Consider the following 21,486-nt stretch of genomic DNA (forward strand, 5'->3'; position numbering starts at 1 on the left):
GTGGCGCGTGCCTGTAATCCCAGCTACTCAGGAGGCTGAGGCAGGAGAATTGCCTGAACCCAGGAGGCGGAGGTTGCGGTGAGCCGAGATCGCGCCATTGCACTCCAGCCTGGGTAACAAGAGCGAAACTCCGTCTCAAAAAAAAAAAAAAAAAAATTGATTCAAAACTCTGCACCTGGGCCATGACTTCAGATCTACAGAATAAATACATTTTGCTGTAGGGAAATCAAATTCAATTTTACTACTTCATTAAAGCCAAATTCTCATCATATTTCTAGTAGTTAACAGTGAGGGAGCTGAAGTAAAACTGGTTTGAGATCCCAGGTCTACATCTCACTGGCTGTGGGAACTTGGGCTTGTGGACCTCTCTGCGCTTCAATTTCCTGATCTGTAAAATGGGGGTAGTATCAATCCCATAGGGATGTTGTGAAGATCAAATAAGGCAATGCATGTAAAGCACTTAGAACTGTGCCTGGCACAAAGAAAGCACTGAGTGAATGCCAGCTACTGTTCTCACTGTACATGGACTACGTAAAGAGCTTAGCACAATGTCGGGCACATAGTAACAATAGTAGCTACTAGGATCATCAGTACTCTAAGTAAAATGAGTGATTGAGGGTGGAGCAACAGAAGTAAGATCTGGGTGTTCTCCACGAAGAGACTGAGTTAAGATAAGCTCGCCTTTAGGACCTCACCCCCCCCACCCCGAGTTTTACAGAGCTTAAGAAAGGAAAGTGACAGGTATGTTCCTGCATATTCCCGATTGCTAACATTTTCTGTGATTGGTGCACCACCTCGTAGGGTGGTCTTGCTTCTCCACCCAGCGGAGCTTTGCGAACGCTGACGCTTCAACCGGCCTCACCGGAGGCCTGGCCAGCCAGGGTATCCCGGCTGCACGGAAGCAGAGGCGCTGAGGGGCGGGGGTGGGAGAGGCGGCTAGAAGACCCTGACACTTCCGAGGCGTAAAGGCGGGAAGGGCAGGGTCCGAGAACTCAGAGGGACGGCCTCCTCCCCCACTGCACTCCGGTGATTCCCCCCCCCCCCCAGCTTCTGCCTCTCTTCGCCCCTTTATTCCCCGATCCCCCCCGCACCCCCCAGCGGAAAACTTCCCACTCGCGCCGCCACTTTTCCAACAGTGTCCAAAACCTCATCCCCACGCATCTTGCCTTCCAATTTCCTCTTTCGTGGCCTCGAAGGGGCCCGCGGGCTGCCAGGCGACCCATACAATGCCTTGGGATCTCGGGGTGAGGGATGGAGATGGATGTCTGCTCCCGACGTGCCAACTCAGTTCAAAGACCAGGTGGAGGGGGTCCCTGCCAGCGCCGCCCCCAAGTCACTTTGAGGGGCTGGTGAGGACCCTAGCGCTCGACTGCCGACCCCCTAACCCCACAGACCCCGGCGTCAACGGCCAGGTGCCCCCCAACCCAGCTGCTCAGAGCTCAGTACTTACTGTCGGGGCCCCCTCCGGACCCGGGCTGGGCTACTGCCCGGCCGGGAACTGCCTCGCTGCCTCCCTCTCGCGCTGCCCCTGGCTCTGCCCAGCGCAGAAGGTAGCAGCAGCGGCGTCTGTAGGAAGAGAAAGATCACGCCTGCCTTAGAAACCCAGCCCCTGATGTGACCAGAATCTTAAAGAAGGAGGCGACTGGCTCAGCCCCAGAGCCGCGGCTGAGGTGGCAAACTAGCGAGGGAGCTGGTAAACACGGTGTCTGCTGCCTCTCGCCCGCCCGCAATCGAGTCGTCGCGGGGACAGTCTGTGCCCCCAGGAGGACCCCTCCTCTCTCCACTGGGGATCTGCCCACTCGGGAAAGCTGGGGAGGGAGAGGATGGGAGGATATACATGTGCGGACAATCCAACTGCCACTTGCTTACTTACTAAGTGCCAGGCACTGTGCTTTACATCCATTTTCTCATTCCAGCATCCTCTCCACTGTAAAATAAAATTGAGGCTCACAGGAGCAAAGCAAGGAGCCCTCAGTACAAGCTCTACTAATATGTGGTGGGACCTATTTAAACCCCGAGGGATCTCGAATTCCAGGCTGCCTGCTTCAAAAGCCACCTTGTGCTACTGCAAAGCAGCATTTGAATACCTGTATCCCTACCTCTAGTTTCCCCATTTTTTTTCTTTTCTTTTCTTTCTTTCTTTCTTTTCTTTTCTTTTTTTTTTTTGAGACGGAGTTTCACTCTTGTTACCCAGGCTGGAGTGCAATGGCATGATCTCGGCTCACCGCAACCTCCGCCTCCTGGGTTCAGGCGATTCTCCTGCCTCAGCCTCCTGAGTAGCTGGGATTACAGGCACGCGCCACCATGCCCAGCTAATTTTTTGTATTTTTAGTAGAGACGGGGTTTCACTATGTTGACCAAGATGGTCTCGATCTCTTGACCTCGTGATCCACCCGCCTCAGCCTCCCAAAGTGCTGGGATTACAGGCTTTAGCTACCGCGCTCGGCCTCCCCATTTTTTTCTGACTGGACTAGGAACAAATGGCAACTCTGGGTCAGTTTACTACTGGAGATGGAGCCCTGGCAGGCAGGATCCTGACTGCAGTGTCTACATCCAGAGAATGGCCATCCCTCTTCACCTCAGACAATTCATTCATCCTACATTTATTATGTACCTACTATGTGCCAGGGCCTGTGGGCGACAGAAAAAGGAAAAGGAGGAAGTCTCAGTCCAGGTGGCATTCCAGGATACAGTCACTGAGTCTCTGAGGTCTGGGTTATGCTAGAAGTGTCAATGGGGTGACAGTCAGTGGTCCTAAAAGAGCGGGCAACCGGTGTTCCTAGACACCTCTTCCATGGCAGAACGTCGGGAGCCACTGTTAGGGGACATGTGGTGAGACAGGGCTTGCAGAGACAACGTGTGGCGAAGCCTCATCCCGTGGGGCTGATTCTGACTCCTTCCTGCTGCTGTAGTAAGGACCCACACCACCTCTTTAAAGAATGAGTTAAAGGCAGCCTTATTGGGACATTAAGCTCCGTGGCTTCTGCATGGGATCTATCCCAATCTTCACACCTTGGCAATAGTATCTATGAAATGAGAAAGATAATTTACTCCTTCCTTCCTGGTCAAAATGATGAAATAACACAACATTTCCTGCCCCTTCTTCATTTGATCATTTTAAAAAGAGGCCTTTTAGAACTTCTATTGCTTTCTGCCTTGCCCCAACTTATCCATGCAGTCATTCGTTTAGCAAATATTTATATATTTATTTATTTTGAGACAAGGTCTGGCTCTATTGCCGAGGCTGGCGTGTAGTGGCGCGATCTTGAATCACGGCAACCTCTGCCTCCCGGTCATTTAGCAAATATTTACTAGCATCTACTTTGTGCTAAGCACTGTGCTAGGAGCAGGGCACCTCTGTGGTTTTGTGGAGGGGAGTCTGCATGGAGGTGGAAAAATTACAGGGCTGGAAGTTAGAAAATACATTTGAAGTACTTAGTCCTTTGACTAAATAGCTGTGTGACCCTGGATGAGTCATGTTTCCTTTGGGAACCTCAGTTTCCTTGTTGTTCAAACAGGGATAATAACACCTTCTTATCCTACTTCACAGGAGCATTTGTGTGGCTCGATGGAGATAATGGATGTGAAGGAGCTTTGAAAAGTATAAAGCCACTAGACAAATGTCAGGGATTAGCCTGTCTCCAAGGTGGGAGGGGGCTGCTGGGAAGTAAAGCTTAAAAGAAATCCTGGCTGACTCTCCCAAATTGATTGCACTAAATTTCATCTTCCTTGAATCACTGAGCCTGCACCTGGGTGGGAGTCTCTGCTCTGTGAAATACCGTTCTCCCTCAGCAGTGCCCATGACACACGAGTTAGTGATGACTTGGCCTTAAGCCTTGGAGATTGTTTTGGGGACTTGAATGGAACCAGCAAAACAGTCTTGGCTCTGGGTTTAAAATTATTGGCAATGGCAATCTCCTCTTCCCACTCTAGCCCATCCAACTCAAGGACTGCAGGTTTCTGGGTAGAAACCACTTGAGGCCTCCAGAGACACGCACTTCAGAAAGCACAGGGCTCATGTCAGACAGCAGAGGTTGGCCACGTGGGTGGATGTTTTATTTTGTTGGAAGCTGGGGGTTCTGTATTCTGCCCAGATAGCTGAGATCTACAACAGGACTAGTGGAGACTTTGGAAAGGTCTCTAGCTTGCTCTTCTTACCCCCTATAAGCCACTGCATGTATACCTACAATCTAAATTACAGTACTATGCTTTCTATACAAACGTGGCTTCAAGACAGTTTCCCAAATTTCTAGAAGTACTCTTCTCTACCCTCTCCTATCCCAAGTAAATGCACACTGTAAGGAAATATAGGGTCTTGCCAGACAAAACCAGTTTCCAGACAAATCCGCTAGCCTCCTCCGTTCCCTTCCTCCTTCCCACTAGTTTTCAGGGGCTTCCCCTGAAGCCCCTAGGATATAAAAATGCTAGAATTGACGGCAGAATAGAAAAGGCTCAGGAACCTGGGACCCACAGGCAAGCCCAGAGCTGCACTGCACAGCTCTGGAGCAGAACCAGAATGGAAGTCAGAGGGAGCAACAGAAAGCACCCGGCCTTGAGCCAAGGCACCTGAAGCCAGCAAGTCCCTGGGGGAGCTGCAGAACAGACAGACTTCACATCCAGCCTCCCTTGGCAGGTTCAGAGCCCATCCCTCTTGCGGCTGAGGCTCCTCTCAATGTCTTCATAGATTCCCTTGTCACATCCATCTCTCCCAGGCTGCTCCTCTTAATAAAGTGCCACCGCGGCCACTCCAGACAGACTGATGTTATCCTTCACTCACCCGCCCTTCTTCCCAGCATGGGCCACACAGCAGTGATTCAGGCTTCCCAGGTCACCATGCAGTCTCCTGGGGAAATGCTTTCAGAGTGCCCAAGCTAGAAGGGAAGCTTTGGGTATGGGCGTATCAAATACTCCTTCCTTGCCCATCAGGGGGCCTGAATCCTGGATTCAGTCTTGCCCTGAGTTCCCATGCCTACCTCAGCTTGCATCTTCTTCACTGGCCCCGCTGCTACTGCTCTCCTGCACTGTATAACCTGTGTCTAATTTGCAAAGACCACTGACCTCCTAGTGGTTGTCAGGTGGTCTGTGCCGCCTGAAAGAACAGAACGCTTCGAGATCCAAATGAATGAATCACCAATGGTGAAATTTCAGGCACAATGACAGGCAATTGAGGAGACATATTTGATCACATCATGTTTACCTATGCGTAAGGCTGGCACTGAAGATATTCTGGCATTTTCCCTCAGATATAATGAAGACTTGGGATAGATAATAGCAAAGAAGGCAACAGAAAATACACCAGGCTGGGAACAGAGAAATCTTGCTGCTCATCCCAGGTCTTACACTAATTAGAGATATGACCCCACGCCTTCCCTTCCTAGGCCTCAGTTTCCCCCATATATCAAGAGATCACTGACTTAGCCGATTTCAAGGGCTCCTTGCTGTTTTAATAAGCTCAGGTTCTAAGCTGTCTGGTATGAAGAGATTGATGTTCCTCCAAAAGTGGGCCGTGGTTCCAGGACTCTGGCTATGGCACTGTGGGTTAAACAGTGCCATGGGGGTTAAACAGAGAGGAAGGGCTGGCACCATGGACATGGGCGTGGTGCTGCTATTCAACAGTGCAGCCAGTGTCTGACCGACCCTTTGCTATGAGAGCAAAGGGGTAATCTGTTCAATGCCTCCACTCCTCCTTGCACCCCTCAGACTCCCAGTGGTAGCTATCTGCCTGTGAACACCCCCGTGCCCTCCAGGACTAATTCTATCTGTCCTAGGATCAGGGCTGGCATTTCCTCCATGAACACCTATATCACCATCCCACTTGTTCAAATCTTACAGTCCTTACTTAGTGATGGGTAAGCAACTGTTGCCTCAAACCCCGCTGAGTGTCCCTAATAGACCTGGCACTCCCTCCCTCCACACCCTGCTTCAGATCCGGCAACGAAAGGGTTAATGTCTGCCCCCCCCCCCCCCCCCACAGGGGCCTTCCAGAACATTGCTTTGTCAGTGCACCCACCACATAGGCAATGCAAGATTTTCCGTATCACCCTAGTCCAGGATTCCATTCTAGTTCACTGCCCCTCCACGTCCCCAGGTCGTTTCTCTGTGAAGATTTGCCGAGGGCCTTTTCTGTGGGGAATTTTTGTTGTTGTTGTCCTTGTTTTGTTTTTTCAAGGGCTTTTTTGAATTGGTGCCTGAGTTTCTGCTCCTGAGTCGGGTGGACCCTGGTTGTTTCACGGAATGAAGAAAAAGAAGGCAGCAGGGGTAGAGGATCGGGAGGGGACCAGCTGCCCTAGTGACCCTCTGCTCTGTGTCCTGGATCCAGCTGCCAGGGGATGAGGCCACATGTGTTGAAGTTGCAGGGATACTCCTTCCTGCTGTTACCCCCGCCACCACTGGTTTCCTCATCCAAGGTCTGTCAGGTGTTCCTGACTGACCCCCAGGCCCACCTGGGGTACTTGATGCTATTCTCTTTCCCTCCTTCATAGCTAACTGCTTCCTTTCTGCTCAGAGCCGGAGCAAGCCTCCCTAGCTCCGAAAACCCCCCTCACTTGGCCCCTCTCTTTCCTCCCTGTGCTATTCCACATCCTTCTCCCTGCCAAGGCCTAGCTGCTCCAATGGGTGCTTTGCCCCTGCGGTGTGAATGTTCTGTTCTCGCTGGGCCCGGTATTAATTTGCTCTCATTTGTGAGCTGCTTTGTTAACGTGCATGGCCTTTTCTCAATGGGTAATGCTGCTCCCTGCTGCCTCTGTTGCCTCCCCACCCACACCCTCCTTAACCTTGTAATAATGTGCCCTCCCCTGTGGAGAGGGGGGCTGGGCTTTTGAAAGTACTTTTTATACATGATGTAGTAAGTTCACCACATCCTCAAAATCACCGGAGGATATGAAGCAGGAGTGATTCCTGATCCCTGTGGCATGAGTGAGGAAACTGAGGCTTGGAGAGGTGAGAAGGCTTTTTTGTGTGGATAGCTACTGTGTGATGTCCAAACTGGATAGCTACTGTGTGATGTCCAAACTGTGATGTCCAAACTGCCTTTCCCATGGCACCCCACACGCTTACGTCATTCATCTTCTGCACTGCCCCTTTGACGCCCCGACTGAGTCCCCAGAAAAGTGTACATATGCGCACACACACATATAAATTTTGCTTCCTATTGTGTAAGCAGTCATAAAACCTCTGAGGGTCAGGCCCTTGTCAGTATTTTTTATAAGCTGTCCAGGTGATTCTAAGGTGCAGCCAGGGGTGAGCACCACTACCTGAAAGGAAGATATAAAAAAAAGGAGACAAGAGAATTGGCTTTGGTGGCCAAGAGCTTTCTTTAAAAACCTTGGGCCTCCCCAGTATGAACTGAAGATAGAATGAATGTGAACTATGGCCCTAGATTCCATGCCTCAGTTTCCTCCATTCTGCAGGCCTTTGCAGTCCTTCCCCCATGCCCTGGACTGGCTTAATAAATTAGTCATCACTGAGGTTGCTGTAGGAAGGAGTATAAAGAAAAAAACACACCTCTCTCCCCATATGCATATGCTTGCCAATTGCTGTGCAAGTATATCTTTAATATTTTCTCCTGCAAGGATGGAGCTAAATTGTCCTGATTAAGGAAGCCACAGGGTCTAACTAGAGGTGAAGGAGAGACACTTTCCTGTCAATCAACTAGAAAGAGGTGCTCCTCAGGTAAGAGATAAACTTTTAGGAATAATAATCATCCTAATAGCTATCATGTATTAATCACTTACTATGTGACCGACATTTCAGTTATAGTACCTCATTTAATTCTCATGATTAGTCTCTGAAGTAGGCATTGCTTTTTTTTTTTTTTGAGATAGAGTCTCACTCAGTAACCCAGGCTGGAGTACAACGGCACAGTCTTCTCAACTCACTGCAACCTTCGCCTCCCAGGTTTGAGCGATTCTTTCAAGCGATTCTCCTGTCTCAGCCTCTGGAGTAGCTGAGATTACAGGTGCCCGCCACCATGTCCAGCTAATTTTTGTATTTTTAGTAGAGAGAGGGTTTCACCATGTTGGCCAGGCTGGTCTTGAACCCCTGACCTCAGGTGATTCATCCGCCTTGGCCCCCCCAAACTTCTGGGATTATAGGAGTGAGCCACGGTGCCCAGCCTGAAGTAGGCATTACTATTGTATCTATTTTACATATTAAGCAACTGAGGCACAAGAAGTTAAGTTACTTGCCCAAAGGCTGCCCAGCTAGGAAGCAAGGGTGTTTTGTTTGGCCTACAAGGTGTTTTCAAAGCACTTTAATTCGTTGTTAACACTTTTAAATCCTCAGATTTTAGAAATCCAGATTCTTTTATATAAGAATCTGGATTTTTGTCTTCTCTTGAGAAATCTTACCTGGCGGCCCTGGACCTTAAGGGCCCACTCAACAATAATTAGCTGAAGCTAAGTAGCAGCACCCCTTGTGGATGAGGTATGGGCTCTCCAGGTAACTCCAGTCCTTACCACTCTTTCCATACCCTCATCATGTGGCCAAGTGTCAGCTGGCATTTAGTATTATATTTGTACTGTTGTGTTGCCATTTTTATTAAAAGAACCATTATTCTTTTACTCTTTATTACAAGGAAAATGGGACATTTTTGGGCATACATTTGATCTTCTCCTAGTGAGTACATAATCCCACCCCTCCATTCCCTTCCATCACCTCTTTAATATGATGAGAGGAAAAGTTGAGCACCTCACTCTTTGCCTGCCTGTCCCAGAGCGCTGGTGTTTCAGAGGGCAGTTATAGATGGCCGAGGTTAGAGACAGTCTCTGGCTTGTGGAGGCAGGCCCGGAGTTGGGAGGGAGGAATGGGTTCCCAGAGGGCCTCAGCAGCAGCAGATGACTGAACTACACTTTCTAAAACCACCTGTCTAGTCTGGCTTCCTGGTCCTCATCTGTAAAATAGGCATCATGTCTACTTTATGGTTATTATAAGGGTTAAATGAGTATATATACACATACATGTATATTTAGAATCGTGCCTGGCTCAGAGGAAGTGCTTAACAAATGTTAGCTATTTTTAATATTATTAAATCCCATGTTGATTTCCCTTTTGTCATCCCTTAGCCTTTAACATATGGTTTTGTCTGAAAGTTTCAGCCTGATCTAAACGATACTGTGGATTATTAATGGACTCCCGTGATGAGTCAATGTGATGAGGAAAGAGGAATCTTACGGATGCTTTTTCCCGCTGAAACAGACTCCTTCTAGAGCCAATCATGGAGGTTCTGGGTGACATTTTATTAGAAGGATGGCATTTCTTACTCTAGGGAGAAGTCAGTTTTGCCTTTCTCATGCGGACCATACCAGGCTTCCAGGCTTTCATACTTCCATTCTTTCAAACTTGCTGTTTCCTTACTCAAAATGCCCTCTGCCACCTTGTTTACCTGGTAACCGCCTACTTATCCTTCTGGACTTAGCTCACCTCATCTGGGAAACCCTCTCTGAACCTTATCTGCCGCCTTAGGCAGAGTTAATTTTAAAGGCTACCTTTCACTGGAATGTGAGTTTGTTGAGGGCAGGGTGGGACATACGTCTTTTTTTTTTTTTTCTTTTTTAGTGGGACATATGTCTTGTTCACCATATCCCTGGCACAAGAATAGGTACTGAGCAAGTGCTCTTTGAAGAAACTGGGAGGAGGGATGTGTGGAGGAAGAAAAGGGTTCAAGAGGATACCCTAGCAGCCACATTTTGGTGGGGCACTTTCTGGCTCCCAGCAGACCTCCTAATTCTGCTTCTGCCTGGTACCCCAAGTACTTCAAACTAACGTCATAGATTCTCGGCACTCCTCCTGGACGTATTCTAAGTCTCTCCTGTAAAGCAGGTGGACGTGACCATTTGCAGAGCCTTTTCCCACTTTCCGCAGGCCCCTGCTCCTTTGGACAGCCCTCACTGTGATGGATCCACATGCTCTTCATTCCCCAGGCTTTGTAGGGAGTCCCCAAAGCATTGAGAATTTCCTGGGGATCCTCCTGAGCATGAAAATGTTTTATGTCCCCATTCCCTTGAGCCCTGCTCTCTCACTAGGTCTTTCTTCCCAACATATCTGGATCTCTAATGCCTCTATCTGAAGGGGATTTCTAGCACTGGGATGCTAGTTGGGGAGCTATTTCTGGGCGAGTGAAATTCTAATGCCTGTCCAGTCACACCCCACAGTCTGCCCCCTAAATTAGGAGAGGGTTTTCTTCAAGTCGTTGTAAGTATCAGTCTTGTGTGGAAGACCAGGAAAATATAGCTATGTGAGATTTATATCAGCAACCCTGTCACCTCCATTAACAACACAAGGGAGCCACAGAAGCCCCTCAGCCCTGATTAGCAGTCTTTTTCCTTCTACTGCTACCCAGTGTGGTCCTGGTCACCATCTCCTATGTCACGGCACCTTTCCTGTCATGTTTCCTTTAAGCGATCTGAGTTACTTTGCCAGGAGCAGCCTCTCTGTGTGCAAAAACAACTTGAGAGCCATTAACAGGAAAGTGCATCTTTTTGAAAAGCCAGATGATTCTAAGGCATTAATGGACACTTTCGCAATCCTGTTTCAGAAGGAGCTAATGTCGCTTAAACTGCCTGGCACTGAGCCAAGAAGTATTCCGATAGCAGCCTCTAAGTATGAGAATGTGACTGAGGACCCAGCGTGTGCCAGAGGAGCCAGGTAAGATCGGAAAACAGTGAGAAAACCCAGGACACGAGTTTTCATAGAGTGCCAAATCCCAATGCCACATGCACGTGCATGCGCACACACACACAAGCAGGGCCACATGTTGGCACAAAAACACCACCCACACTCTTGCTATAAGACCCACATGTGATTTGCCAACAAATTGCAAATTAACCTCCTAGTGAACAGATTAATGGTATTCATGGTAATTTACACTCCAAGTTTCATAGCAACAGACTGAGCATTCTGGTTGTGGAAGAATTCAAGGATTTTTAAGTTCCTGGAGACATTGTAGTAATTAACCTGATAAGCCTATGCAAATTAGCCCCAATTTGACACTGTCATTTTTGAATCCAATATCCAGGGCATTTGCCCAGAAGGTTGCCCGTCACCACTCCAGATCCTTGGCTTGAGGTGCTAAGCTGACAGATGCCAGTCTGCATTTGTCTATGCAAATAAGGCCCCTAAGCAGAACTCCCCATCAGGCCTGGAAAGGTACTGGACAGTTACAAATGGTCTGCTGCAGGGTGATGAGAATGGAGTCAAGGCTTCCAGGAGGAATGGGGAGGGGGCCTCAGCCAATTTGCACAGGTCTGACAACTATTTCTTTAAGGCCCGTGGTTTGAGGATTAAAACTCCTTACTTGGACAAGAGTTTGGGTTTTCCACCTGAAGGTCAGGAAGAAGCAGCCTCTTTGTGGCATGGTGCCAAGTGCCACTAGAATTTTTTATTTTTCCAGAAAGATCGGCTTCCTAAAATAAACCCCAAATCTGGGGTTCCCAGTTTCTGCCCCAGGAAGGTGAAGTTTAATTGGCTCTGTTGCCCATTTTGAGCAAAAATCACAGAACGTACTCAACTCCCTCATCAAATCAATCAGCCTATGGGCACAGCTTGTGTGCTCTCTCTGCAGGTGGACTGGTTCCTGTCTAATAATGTGTAGCCTCAGGGGGTGGCCACTCCTCCTCCCACTCCCATACTGAGCTCCATCCTTGACCTCATTCCTGTTTGATCTCTCAAACCACCAGGGCTCGCTGAACTCCCTGGTAAATCCACCCTGTGCTTCCTGCTCTGCAGGGCACAGCAATGAAGTGCCAAAGAAGAGATCATTCTTGCCCGCTGGCGACCCACTGCTGCTGCCCAGCTCAGCTCTCCCCAGGACTTCAGGTGGCTGTGGCTCTTTCAGCTACAGCCCCACAGAACAGCTTTGTTGAGTCTTCACTGAGGGTAGGGGAGAGCTGCGGAGCTCTCTGTGCAAGGAAATACTGCAGAGAAACTATTCAAGTCACCCAGACCCAAACCTCCCACTAATAGGTTACCACCTGGAACTCAGAGTGCTTTCTAGAATGCGCTGTCAGACACAGGGATGATCACAGTGGCTTCACCATGCTTCAAAAGCTAACACTCAGAGGTGATAAAACACTTGAAACTTACACCAGCGTTATTAGGTAATAACTATCTTTATCTGTCTTCCTGACTAACCTTTAGCTAAGTGAGGATTTCAAAAGTGCTAGCAGACCTCCCATGCAGCTGCTGGCTTCCTCTCTGAATATGTACATGGAGCCATCCTCCAAGATGCTGCCTATGGCCACTCTCACTCTTATCTACCTTCCCATTCTCACCATCCCCAGGCCCCTATTCACCCAGGCTCCAACCTATCTTCTTTGACTTCCAGCAACAATTAATGTCTGTGGCACCAGCTCCCAGAAGTATAGGCCCAGGAACTGAGAGACTGCAGAGTACACAGTACTGCAAGAGGGATGCAAATCCATACGCCTGAAAGGATTGCCTGTGGACTCAAATAATAATCCACAATAATGATGATGATGATGAGAACAGCTTCCATTTGGGGAGCATTTACAGGTCAGCCACTTTACACGAGCTCTACATGAAGTATCTCACTGAATCTTCACAACAACTCTGTCAGCTTGGTACTGTCATTGGTCGCCTTTTGCAGACAATGTCACTGAGGCAAAGGTTTAAGCAACTTGCTAAAGATCACACAGAGAAGAGGCAACACTGGAAACCAAACTCTAGCTGACAGATGCCAGACTGGGCATTTAAGCACTATCTTGAAACATCTTACACATGTACGTATCACTATTTTCCAAACTTTAGGAAGATGTCATATCTTAAAAAATACATTACTATTTTAAAATAGCACCGCATTCTTTTTTTTTTTTTTTTTTTTTTTTTTTTTTTTTTGAGACGGAGTTTCGCTCTTGTTACCCAGGCTGGAGTGCAATGGCGCGATCTGGGCTCACCGCAACCTCCGCCTCCTGGGTTCAGGCAATTCTCCTGCCTCAGCCTCCTGAGTAGCTGGGATTACAGGCACGCACCACCATGCCCAGCTATTTTTTTTTGTATTTTTAGTAGAGACGGGGTTTCACCATGTTGACCAGGAAGGTCTCGATCTCTTGACCTTGTGATCCACCCGCCTCGGCCTCCCAAAGTGCTGGGATTACAGGCTTGAGCCACCGCGCCCGGCTCTGAACACCGCATTCTTATTAGTTTGTGATCATTATGTGTTTAGAGTAAAGTTGCTGTGAAGAGTAATCCAGAATATAGGTCCGTGGTTTGGATTGAGGACCGGGAACATTTTGTGCATACAGTATGCCCACTCTATGTCTTCTTACCCATGAAGTCACACATTCCTCTTATCTGCTCATCTTCTATTTTATCTCAAAGACCCCGGGTGTCTCTGTGGTTATGGCAGGAGTTGGAAGCCATGTCTACAGCTATCTGCATATTGTCACTCGTCATGCAAATATCTACTGAGATCCTACTATGTGCAGAACAGTTTTATACACTAGGGATACTCAGCAAACAAAATAGATTTTATTTTATTATTTATTTTTTTTTTTTTGAGATGGAGTTTCGCTCGTTACCCAGGCTGGAGTGCAATGGCGCGATCTCGGCTCACCGCAGCCTCTGCCTCCTGGGTTCAGGCAATTCTCCTGCCTCAGCCTCCTGAGTAGCTGGGATTACAGGCACGCGCCACCATGCCCAGCTGATTTTTTGTATGTTTAGTAGAGACGGGGTTTCACCATGTTGACCAGGATGATCTCGATCTCTTGACCTCGTGATCCACCCGCCTTGGCCTCCCAAAGTGCTGGGATTACAAGCTTGAGCCACTGCGCCTGGCCACGAAATCGATTTTAAAAAACATTCCTGTCCTAATGGAGCTTGCATTCTAGTGAGAAGACACAGACAGTAAACAAATACATGGGCAAAATTACGAGATAGTTCAGAGAATAAGTGCTTTGGAAAAAATACAGCAAGGAAAGAGGGTACAGGTTTGGAGATGAGTGGCTGCAATTTATAAAAGGTGATCAGAAAAGGCCCCACTGAGAAAGTGGCGACTGAGCAAAGAGCTGAAGGAAGAGAGGGAGCCAGCAATGTTGATCTCTGGGGCAAGAGCCTGTCAGGCACAAGGAGTAGCAAATGCAAAGGTCCAGAGATGGAATGTGCCTGGGGAGACCAAGGACTGTGAAGGCCAGTGTTGCTGAAAGAGTTTGTCTGTGACAATGTATATGAATGGTTGTGTGTGTAGCAATTCAGGAGTAGGCTGTGTCATTAGATTTCCAAGTGGGGCTATGAGGGCCACCTTAATGTCACTTGCTTGCTGGGTTAGTCCTAGGTGAAATTATGAGGCAAACGTGCATGCCTGTCAATCCTCAACCCCTTAGTCCTTCCTTTTTGAATCTTTAGGAGCCAATTTGCCCCCTCAGAATTCAGGGCTTCTGCAGTGCTCTCTGCCATCACAGCCAGTCCCCAATCTAAGGAAGAGAGTACAATTGGGAGTTCCACAGATCTGGGCTTGCTTCCAGTTTCCACTACTTATTAGCTCTATGACTTTCCTTGGATAGGCACATCATCTATTTTTCTGAACCTCAATTTTCTTATCTGTAAAATGGGAATAATAACGTATTGTGAGGATTGAGATAATGTATGTAAAGTGCTAAGCCAGTGCCCAGTGCCTGGCACTTAGTAACCGGTCAAGAAATGACAGCTATTACTCACCCACACCCACGTACGAGTTACAGAGAACAATCTCTGCACCTTCAGTCCCCTGAAAGGCCTGTGGATTTTGTGCAAGGAAAATTCTTGAACACATCAATTGTACATTGTCAGTAGACAGAAAAAAAAAAATCAAGTAGAATCATTACTGTAGGAAGTGTCTTAGATGTTTAACATTGCAGATGGGTTTTAATACTTTGAAAGGTTAGAAACCATTGGCATCAATGGTTGTCTTTTCTAGGCGTGTTTGCATTTAGCTTTAAGCTGATTGGGCCTCTGAATGGTATCATTACCAGCATCATTGAACAGGTAGGAAATTCAAGTGAAGACTTGGCTCACCAGATCCAGCTCCAGGAAGGTATTTCCATAATTTTTGCCTCCTATACTTTGTTGCTTCTGCTCTGATAAGAATGCAGGAGAGGTAAGAATTAGTGTTACAAATGCATAAATGCATAGCAGCCAACCTCTGGGACTGGTAGACCTTCCAGCCCTAGGGGCTAATGGTGTAGTCTTCCTCACTTTCACATATCTGTAGGTACCCTCCCGCTGGCTCATCTTCCTCTTCTGCCTGCACTCTGAACAAACAATCTTGGCCAACCACAGAGCGTGGCCACTGAGAAGGTGCTTGGTGACAATCTCCAAGAAATCTTGCTGAGAGCTTTCTTGAGCTTTGGCACAGCAGAGCTTGGTCACAGCAGCACCTTACCGTACAGAATGAACGAATCCAGGACAGGTTTCCTGCAAATCGAATTTTCACATATCAAAGCCTATTTTCCATTTAACTTTTAACATATAATTGAAGATGTGTTTCTCCGAGGGCAAAAAAATGGGGCCCTGAGACTTAATAAAAATCATGTTTATGAATGCAATGCAGCAACACACTTGAAAATCACAAATGTGAATTAAAAAAATGAGAATTTTCTTATAAAATATTAACAATGCCCCCAAATGAGTTGCAAGATATGAATACAAAAGAGCTAACGTTATTTTGATGTTTGGCACAACAGCTTAAAGGCCTAAAAGTAAAACAATTATAGCTTAACCGAACAGAACACACTAGACTGAAAAGTTGCCCAGTTTCTACACAACTGCCTTTCTAATGTTCTACAGCAGGAGATCATGCAATATTCTTTGGCTACTTGAATTTTGAGCTTTAGTACTCTGGAGAAGGTGCTGGGTTTAAGAAACAAACAGGTTAATCTAAATCAGAGAACAGACCAAGAGGCAGAGGCATGGCACTGCTTTAAAATGCCCCAGGAAATAAGTTAATTGGGAGCAAGTGGATATAGGAATACTTTCTGGTAATACAAGATTCAGAAGACTTGAAACTTCTGTAAAATGAGTCTATGGGTAACATATAACGAATCAGTCTCCCACATTCTAAATGTTGCTTCAGCTAGTGTTTTGTTGTTGTTGTTTTGTTTTTTGAGACAGTGTCTCGCTTTGTCACCCAGGCTGGAGTACACTGATGCAATCACAGCTCTCTGCAGCCTTGACCTTTCTGACTCAAACACTCCTCCTGCCTCAGCCTCCCCAGAAGCTGGGACTACAAGCATGCACCACCACACCACGATAATTGGTTGTTGTTGTTGTAGAGTTGGGAGTCTCACTATGTTGCCCAGGCTGGTCTTGAACTCCTGGGCGCAGGTCATCCTCCTGCCTTGGTCTTCCAAAGTGCTGGGATTACGGGAGTAAGCCATTAGTGTCTTTCTATAGTCTCCACAACAATAAAAACTGTGAAGGGGTTTCTAGCTGTCGTAGTTCCCCAAAGTATGTTCCAGGGAACACTGGTCCCATGGGAGACTTCATAAAAGGGATCCATGGGCAAAAGCATTTGAGAAATGTGGTGTACTCTAAATCGGTGCGTCTCAAAAATTTAATGTGCATACATATCACCTGAGGATGTTGTTACCATGCCAGTTTTGACTTGGAAAATCTGAGGTAGAGGCCTGAGATTCTGCATTTTTAGCAAGCTCCCAGGTGATGCCTATGTTGCCATCCTCAGACCACACTTTGGCAAGGCTCAAAATGTCCTCTTGGATATTCATGATCCTCATTAGTATATTAAGGGCTCCACAGTAAAGTTTAGCTTATCTAACCCAGCATTCATCAAACTTGTTGGTATCCAGAAACCTTTTTCTCCCCGTGGTACCTGTTAATCCCTCACACCCAGGGTACCATGAAAGTCAATTTGGGAAATGCTAATCAAGCTAATACTACTCTACCTGGAGTGACTTTGCATCATCTAAGAAATGTACATTTTGGGTCATGGCCATATACCTCATCTACAGCTAGTTAACAGCTCTGCAGAGACACAGGTATGCCAGGGCTGTAAACTGCCATTGGTTTTCAAAGACTCCAAGCTCAATGACAGCAAAATATCATAAAACTCTACTTACCATCCTGCCACATTCACTACTTTCCAAACTGCTTTACAACCTTAATGTGGCTTGAACTGAAATGAAAGCAGGAAAAAAGGAAGAGATTTGGAGCAGAGAGGAGTCTGGCATTTTCAAAAGAGGTAAGAAATGAGACAATGAGCAAATGATACTGAAACTAGACAGGAGGTAAGGGACTCAGGTTAGCTGGGGTGAGGAGAAAGAAGGAGGCATCTGCAAGAGATGTCAGTGGGAAGGGTGTCTCGGGGGTGTAATGAGAAGAGAATAATTACTCTGTATCGTCCTACTCTTTCAAATGAGGAGGAAGAAAACATGAAGAGAAGAGTCATCTTGTTTACCTGGTCTCCACCTATACAGGTCTCAGCTACTGTATTTGTTTTGCTGTACAAATTGTTTGGCCAGGAGGCCCTCTCTGGGCAGATTTCTTATTCTCATTGCATTGGCTGCCAGATGGAAAGGGTCCGGGTTGTCAGTTCATCAGGCGGGCATCTGCTCAAGCCCATGGTGGCCCGCCACTCCAGCTCCTATCCCAGGGATAGGAGAGACAGAAATCTCTTAGTAGGTAGAGCCCCTAATATGAGAGGAAGTACAACATAGGAGGTAAGGTTCTGGTGTCAGACAGAGGTCATATCTCAGCTCTGCTACTCACTAGCTGTGAGGTCATGGGGTAAATTAGCCGTTCTAAACCTCAGTTTTCTCTACTCTAAAATAGGGCTAAGAATAGTATCAACTCATAGCAATACGGTGAGGAAGGATTAATGTAATCCTTGGAACAGGTTTAGGACCATACCTGACACGTAAGAACTCAGTAATTACTAATGGCTATTATTATTATTTAGTATTAAAAGCGTTTTAGTACAGTGCTTAGCACAAAGAAGGTGCTTCACAAATGACAGCTGATATAATGACATGACGACAACAAGCATGACGACAGTGATGATATTGCTGTTTTGTTTTTTTTTTTTTTTTTGAGACGGAGTTTCGCTCTTGTTACCCAGGCTGGAGTGCAATGGCGCGATCTCGGCTCACCGCAAACTCTGCCTCCTGGGTTCAGGCGATTCTCCTGTCTCAGCCTCCTGAGTAGCTGGGATTACAGGCACGCACAACCATGCCCAGCTAATTTTCGTATTTTTAGTAGAGACGGGGTTTCACCTTGTTGACCAGGATGGTCTGGATCTCTTGACCTTGTGATCTACCCGCCTCGGCCTCCCAAAGTGCTGGGATTACAGGCGTGAGCCACCGCACCCGGCACGATATTGCTGTTATTGATAGAGAGCTTGCTTTCCCTCAGCTCTGCTTTGGAGGTTGGCATCAGGAGATGACGTAAATTGAAAGTTTCTGGGGTCAGAGGTGTCGTGGGTTTCAATCCTTACTCTACTACCTAATAGTTGGTGGTCAGTTCGCAGTTGTAAACTGGATATGATAATACCATCTACCTCACTGCTATGGGGATGAAATGAGATGATGCATGTGAGCTAGCAAGTCCAGTGCCTGGTGCACTGTAAACACCAAAAGCTATCAACCAGCTAGCTAGTCATCTAGCATCCGAGAACTTGAGAGAGTTCCAGGAAGGAAACTCAAGGGCTCTGCAGTAAAGTTTAGCTTATCTAACCCAGTATTCACCAAACTAATTGGTATCCAGAAACCTTTTTCTCCCCATGGTACCTATTAATCCCTCACACTCAGGGTACCATGAAAACCAATTTGGGAAATGCTAATCAAGGTAATACTACTATGCCTGGAGTGACTTTGCATCATCTGAGAAACATACATTTTGGGTCATGATCATAGACCTCATCTACAGCTAGATTTGAAAATACAGTCCAGTTTGAAAATCATGGACAGGCCCATGAAAGGCTTATGTACATACCAGATGCCTTTCCACACGTTACCATTTCACACACATGGAAATAACGTGTTCAGGTCCACATAGAGAAACCCACCTGTTTGCTGAGGAGACTTTCCAGTGTACAGAAGTTCTTGATTCAGGACTTAAAGTGGTTTTTTTGCCCCTCAGAGAGGGCCTTTTAATTCGAGAAGAGGAGTTTAAGAAGGACATTAATAAAACCCACTGGACTGAAAGTGCGAGGTCACAATGAAATCGAAAACACCTAGCCCAGTAGCTGGCATATGATGATGCACAATAAATATCCACTGAAGAAAACATCGCATTTTCATCTCAAAATAATTCGCGGTAATGGTATCTCTCTATTTTTTTAGGCCGTGAATCAAGGATGTTTTTCTCTGCACTTGGGAAAGTCCTGTCAGTCTGCAAATGGGCCAAATTTGAATATTAGCCATAAGGGCTAGACACCCACAAGTACACAAAGACTCCCTCAAGTGGATACACAGACAGTCACTTTCCAAATGCTTTGCCAACTTTGGGCCTCCCCTGCAAGATCTGGGCCCTGTTTCTTTGGACGGAAATAGCAGAGCATGCGGCTGTGATGGTTCTCAGAGCCAGTGGAGATGTAATGATGAGGCCATTCAGGGTTCTTGTCAAAACCATGTGGATCTGGGGTGAAATTTCAACCATCTCACAAGCTGGCACCAGAATTCTTCTTAGGGAGGGAACTGGGACTGTCTTTAGGAAAAGGTTTTGATAAGCTGCTTGCCTTGACAGCATGGGTAGGCAGGAGCCAAGGCAACGGAGGAAAGAGCTGAACGCTGTGTGGTAACATTAAACAGGAGTTAGAGGTTGCAGAGAGAGCAGAGAGGAGAGGAGGAGATGGAGAAGAAAGGAGAAATGAAACACAGGGTGTAAGGCTACAGCCTGACTGAGAAAATGACCAAGGGATGTCTTCAGCCCAGGATTCCTAACTTTAAATGTTCAATTGTTTGTGCTGTTGCGAGGTAAATCATTTTGTTTCTCCTAAGCCTTCTACACACACTTCCCTGGGTGAAAGGTTATTTGGGTGAGATTAAGGGAGAGAGTGAAGCTCCACATTTTGGGCGACATGAAAAGATACAAACAAATGGACCATCTACGACTGCCACTTCTTAACTCTGGCTACACATTAGAATCACCTCAGGAGGTGATTAAAACCTAGAGATGGCCCCAGGGAGTCCCCACAGAGATTCTGATGTAATTGGTGTGGGATGAGATCTGGCATCAATACTCAAAAAGCTCCCCAAGTGGAAGTTTAGAACCTCTGGTCTCCATGGAGCTCTTTATTTTTGGAGAATGAGAGAAGAGAATGCAGAGATCTAGGAGGGCATGGATTTTGAAGGAAACTTATCTCAATCTGAAGGGCGGGGGAGACCATGAGAATATCCCGGTTACAGGCATAACTGATGCCATTCACCTCTGACTTCCCTCTTGGCTGTCCATAATGCCTTCCTACCCAAGCAATTATGACTCCCAGCTCAACGCATTATGCCTCACCGTGTTGAATTGCAAACATCTCCTATTTTTCCTTCCTATCAAGCGTTATTTTCCCTGTATCCCATTCCTTTTTGTTATTTATTTATTTATTTATTTATTTATTTGAGACGGAGTCTTGTTCTGTCGCCCAGGCTGGAGTTCAGCAGCATGATCTTGGTTCACTGTAACCTCTACCTCCAGGGTTCAAGCAATTCTCCTGCCTCAGCCTCCTAAGCAGCTGGGATTACAGACGCCCACCACCACGCCCAGCTAATTTTTTTGTATTTTTAGTAGAGACAGGGTTTCACCATGTTGGCCAGGCTGGTCTCAAACTCCTGACCTCAGGTTACCTCCCCGACTTGGCCTCCCAAAGTGCTAGGATTACAGGTGTGAGCCACCATGCCCAGCTCTGGATCCCATTTCTCTGTGAGCCTACTCTTTGACAGGAGAAACCCAGTGAATCTGCTATATGAAAACTTTTCTCAGACTAAACAAAAATGTGCTTTTTTTTTTTGCAAAGACTGAGAGTTTTTTACTTATTTTATTTTTTGAGCTCTTGGTATTTAAGGAAATCTCTGTCAAAACACAAGATGACCACATGCTCTAAAGGAATAGAGATTTCAAAACTTACTACAAAGCTACACTAATAAAGACACAGTGGTACAGTCATAAGAATGGATATATATAAGAATGAGCAACTACAAATAAACCCATTTATCTACAGTCAATTGATTTTTGACAGGAGTGGTAGGACCTCTCAATGGCGAAAGAATAGTCTCTTCCACAAATGGTACTGGGACAACTGGATATCCATGTACAAACGAAAAAACCTTTCCTTTATCCCATATACAAAATTCAATCCAAAATGGACCAAAGACCCAAATATAGCAGCTAAAGTAGAAAATCTTTAGAAAAAATATAATGTAAATAAAAAATGAACATTTTAACAAGGGTCTTTGGAATACAATGCCTTAACCCAAGGCAGTAATTTTCAGGGATGTTGGCAAAGCATGGAGAAAATATTCTGTGGTCAGAAGCGACCTGTGGAGATCCTCA

At 46.6% G+C, this 21,486-nt stretch overlaps 1 protein-coding gene across 4 annotated transcripts in view; it reads right to left on the bottom strand.

Annotated features, from left to right (window-relative positions):
• FRMPD3 (FERM and PDZ domain containing 3) overlaps positions 1-21,486 on the bottom strand; it is a 151,435-nt gene that overhangs the window by 91,799 nt on the left and 38,150 nt on the right. Inside the window, exon 1 of one of the 4 annotated variants that reach the window (XM_074392299.1) lies at positions 1,451-1,895. The exons of the other annotated variants lie outside the window; for them this stretch is intronic. The gene's annotated coding sequence lies outside the window, so the exon portion shown is untranslated. Of the gene's footprint in view, positions 1-1,450; positions 1,896-21,486 lie in introns of those variants that run through there. 4 annotated transcript variants of the gene reach the window in all.

This window comes from Saimiri boliviensis, chromosome X (genome assembly GCF_048565385.1).
Source record: "Saimiri boliviensis isolate mSaiBol1 chromosome X, mSaiBol1.pri, whole genome shotgun sequence".
NCBI classification, from domain to species: domain Eukaryota; kingdom Metazoa; phylum Chordata; class Mammalia; order Primates; family Cebidae; genus Saimiri; species Saimiri boliviensis.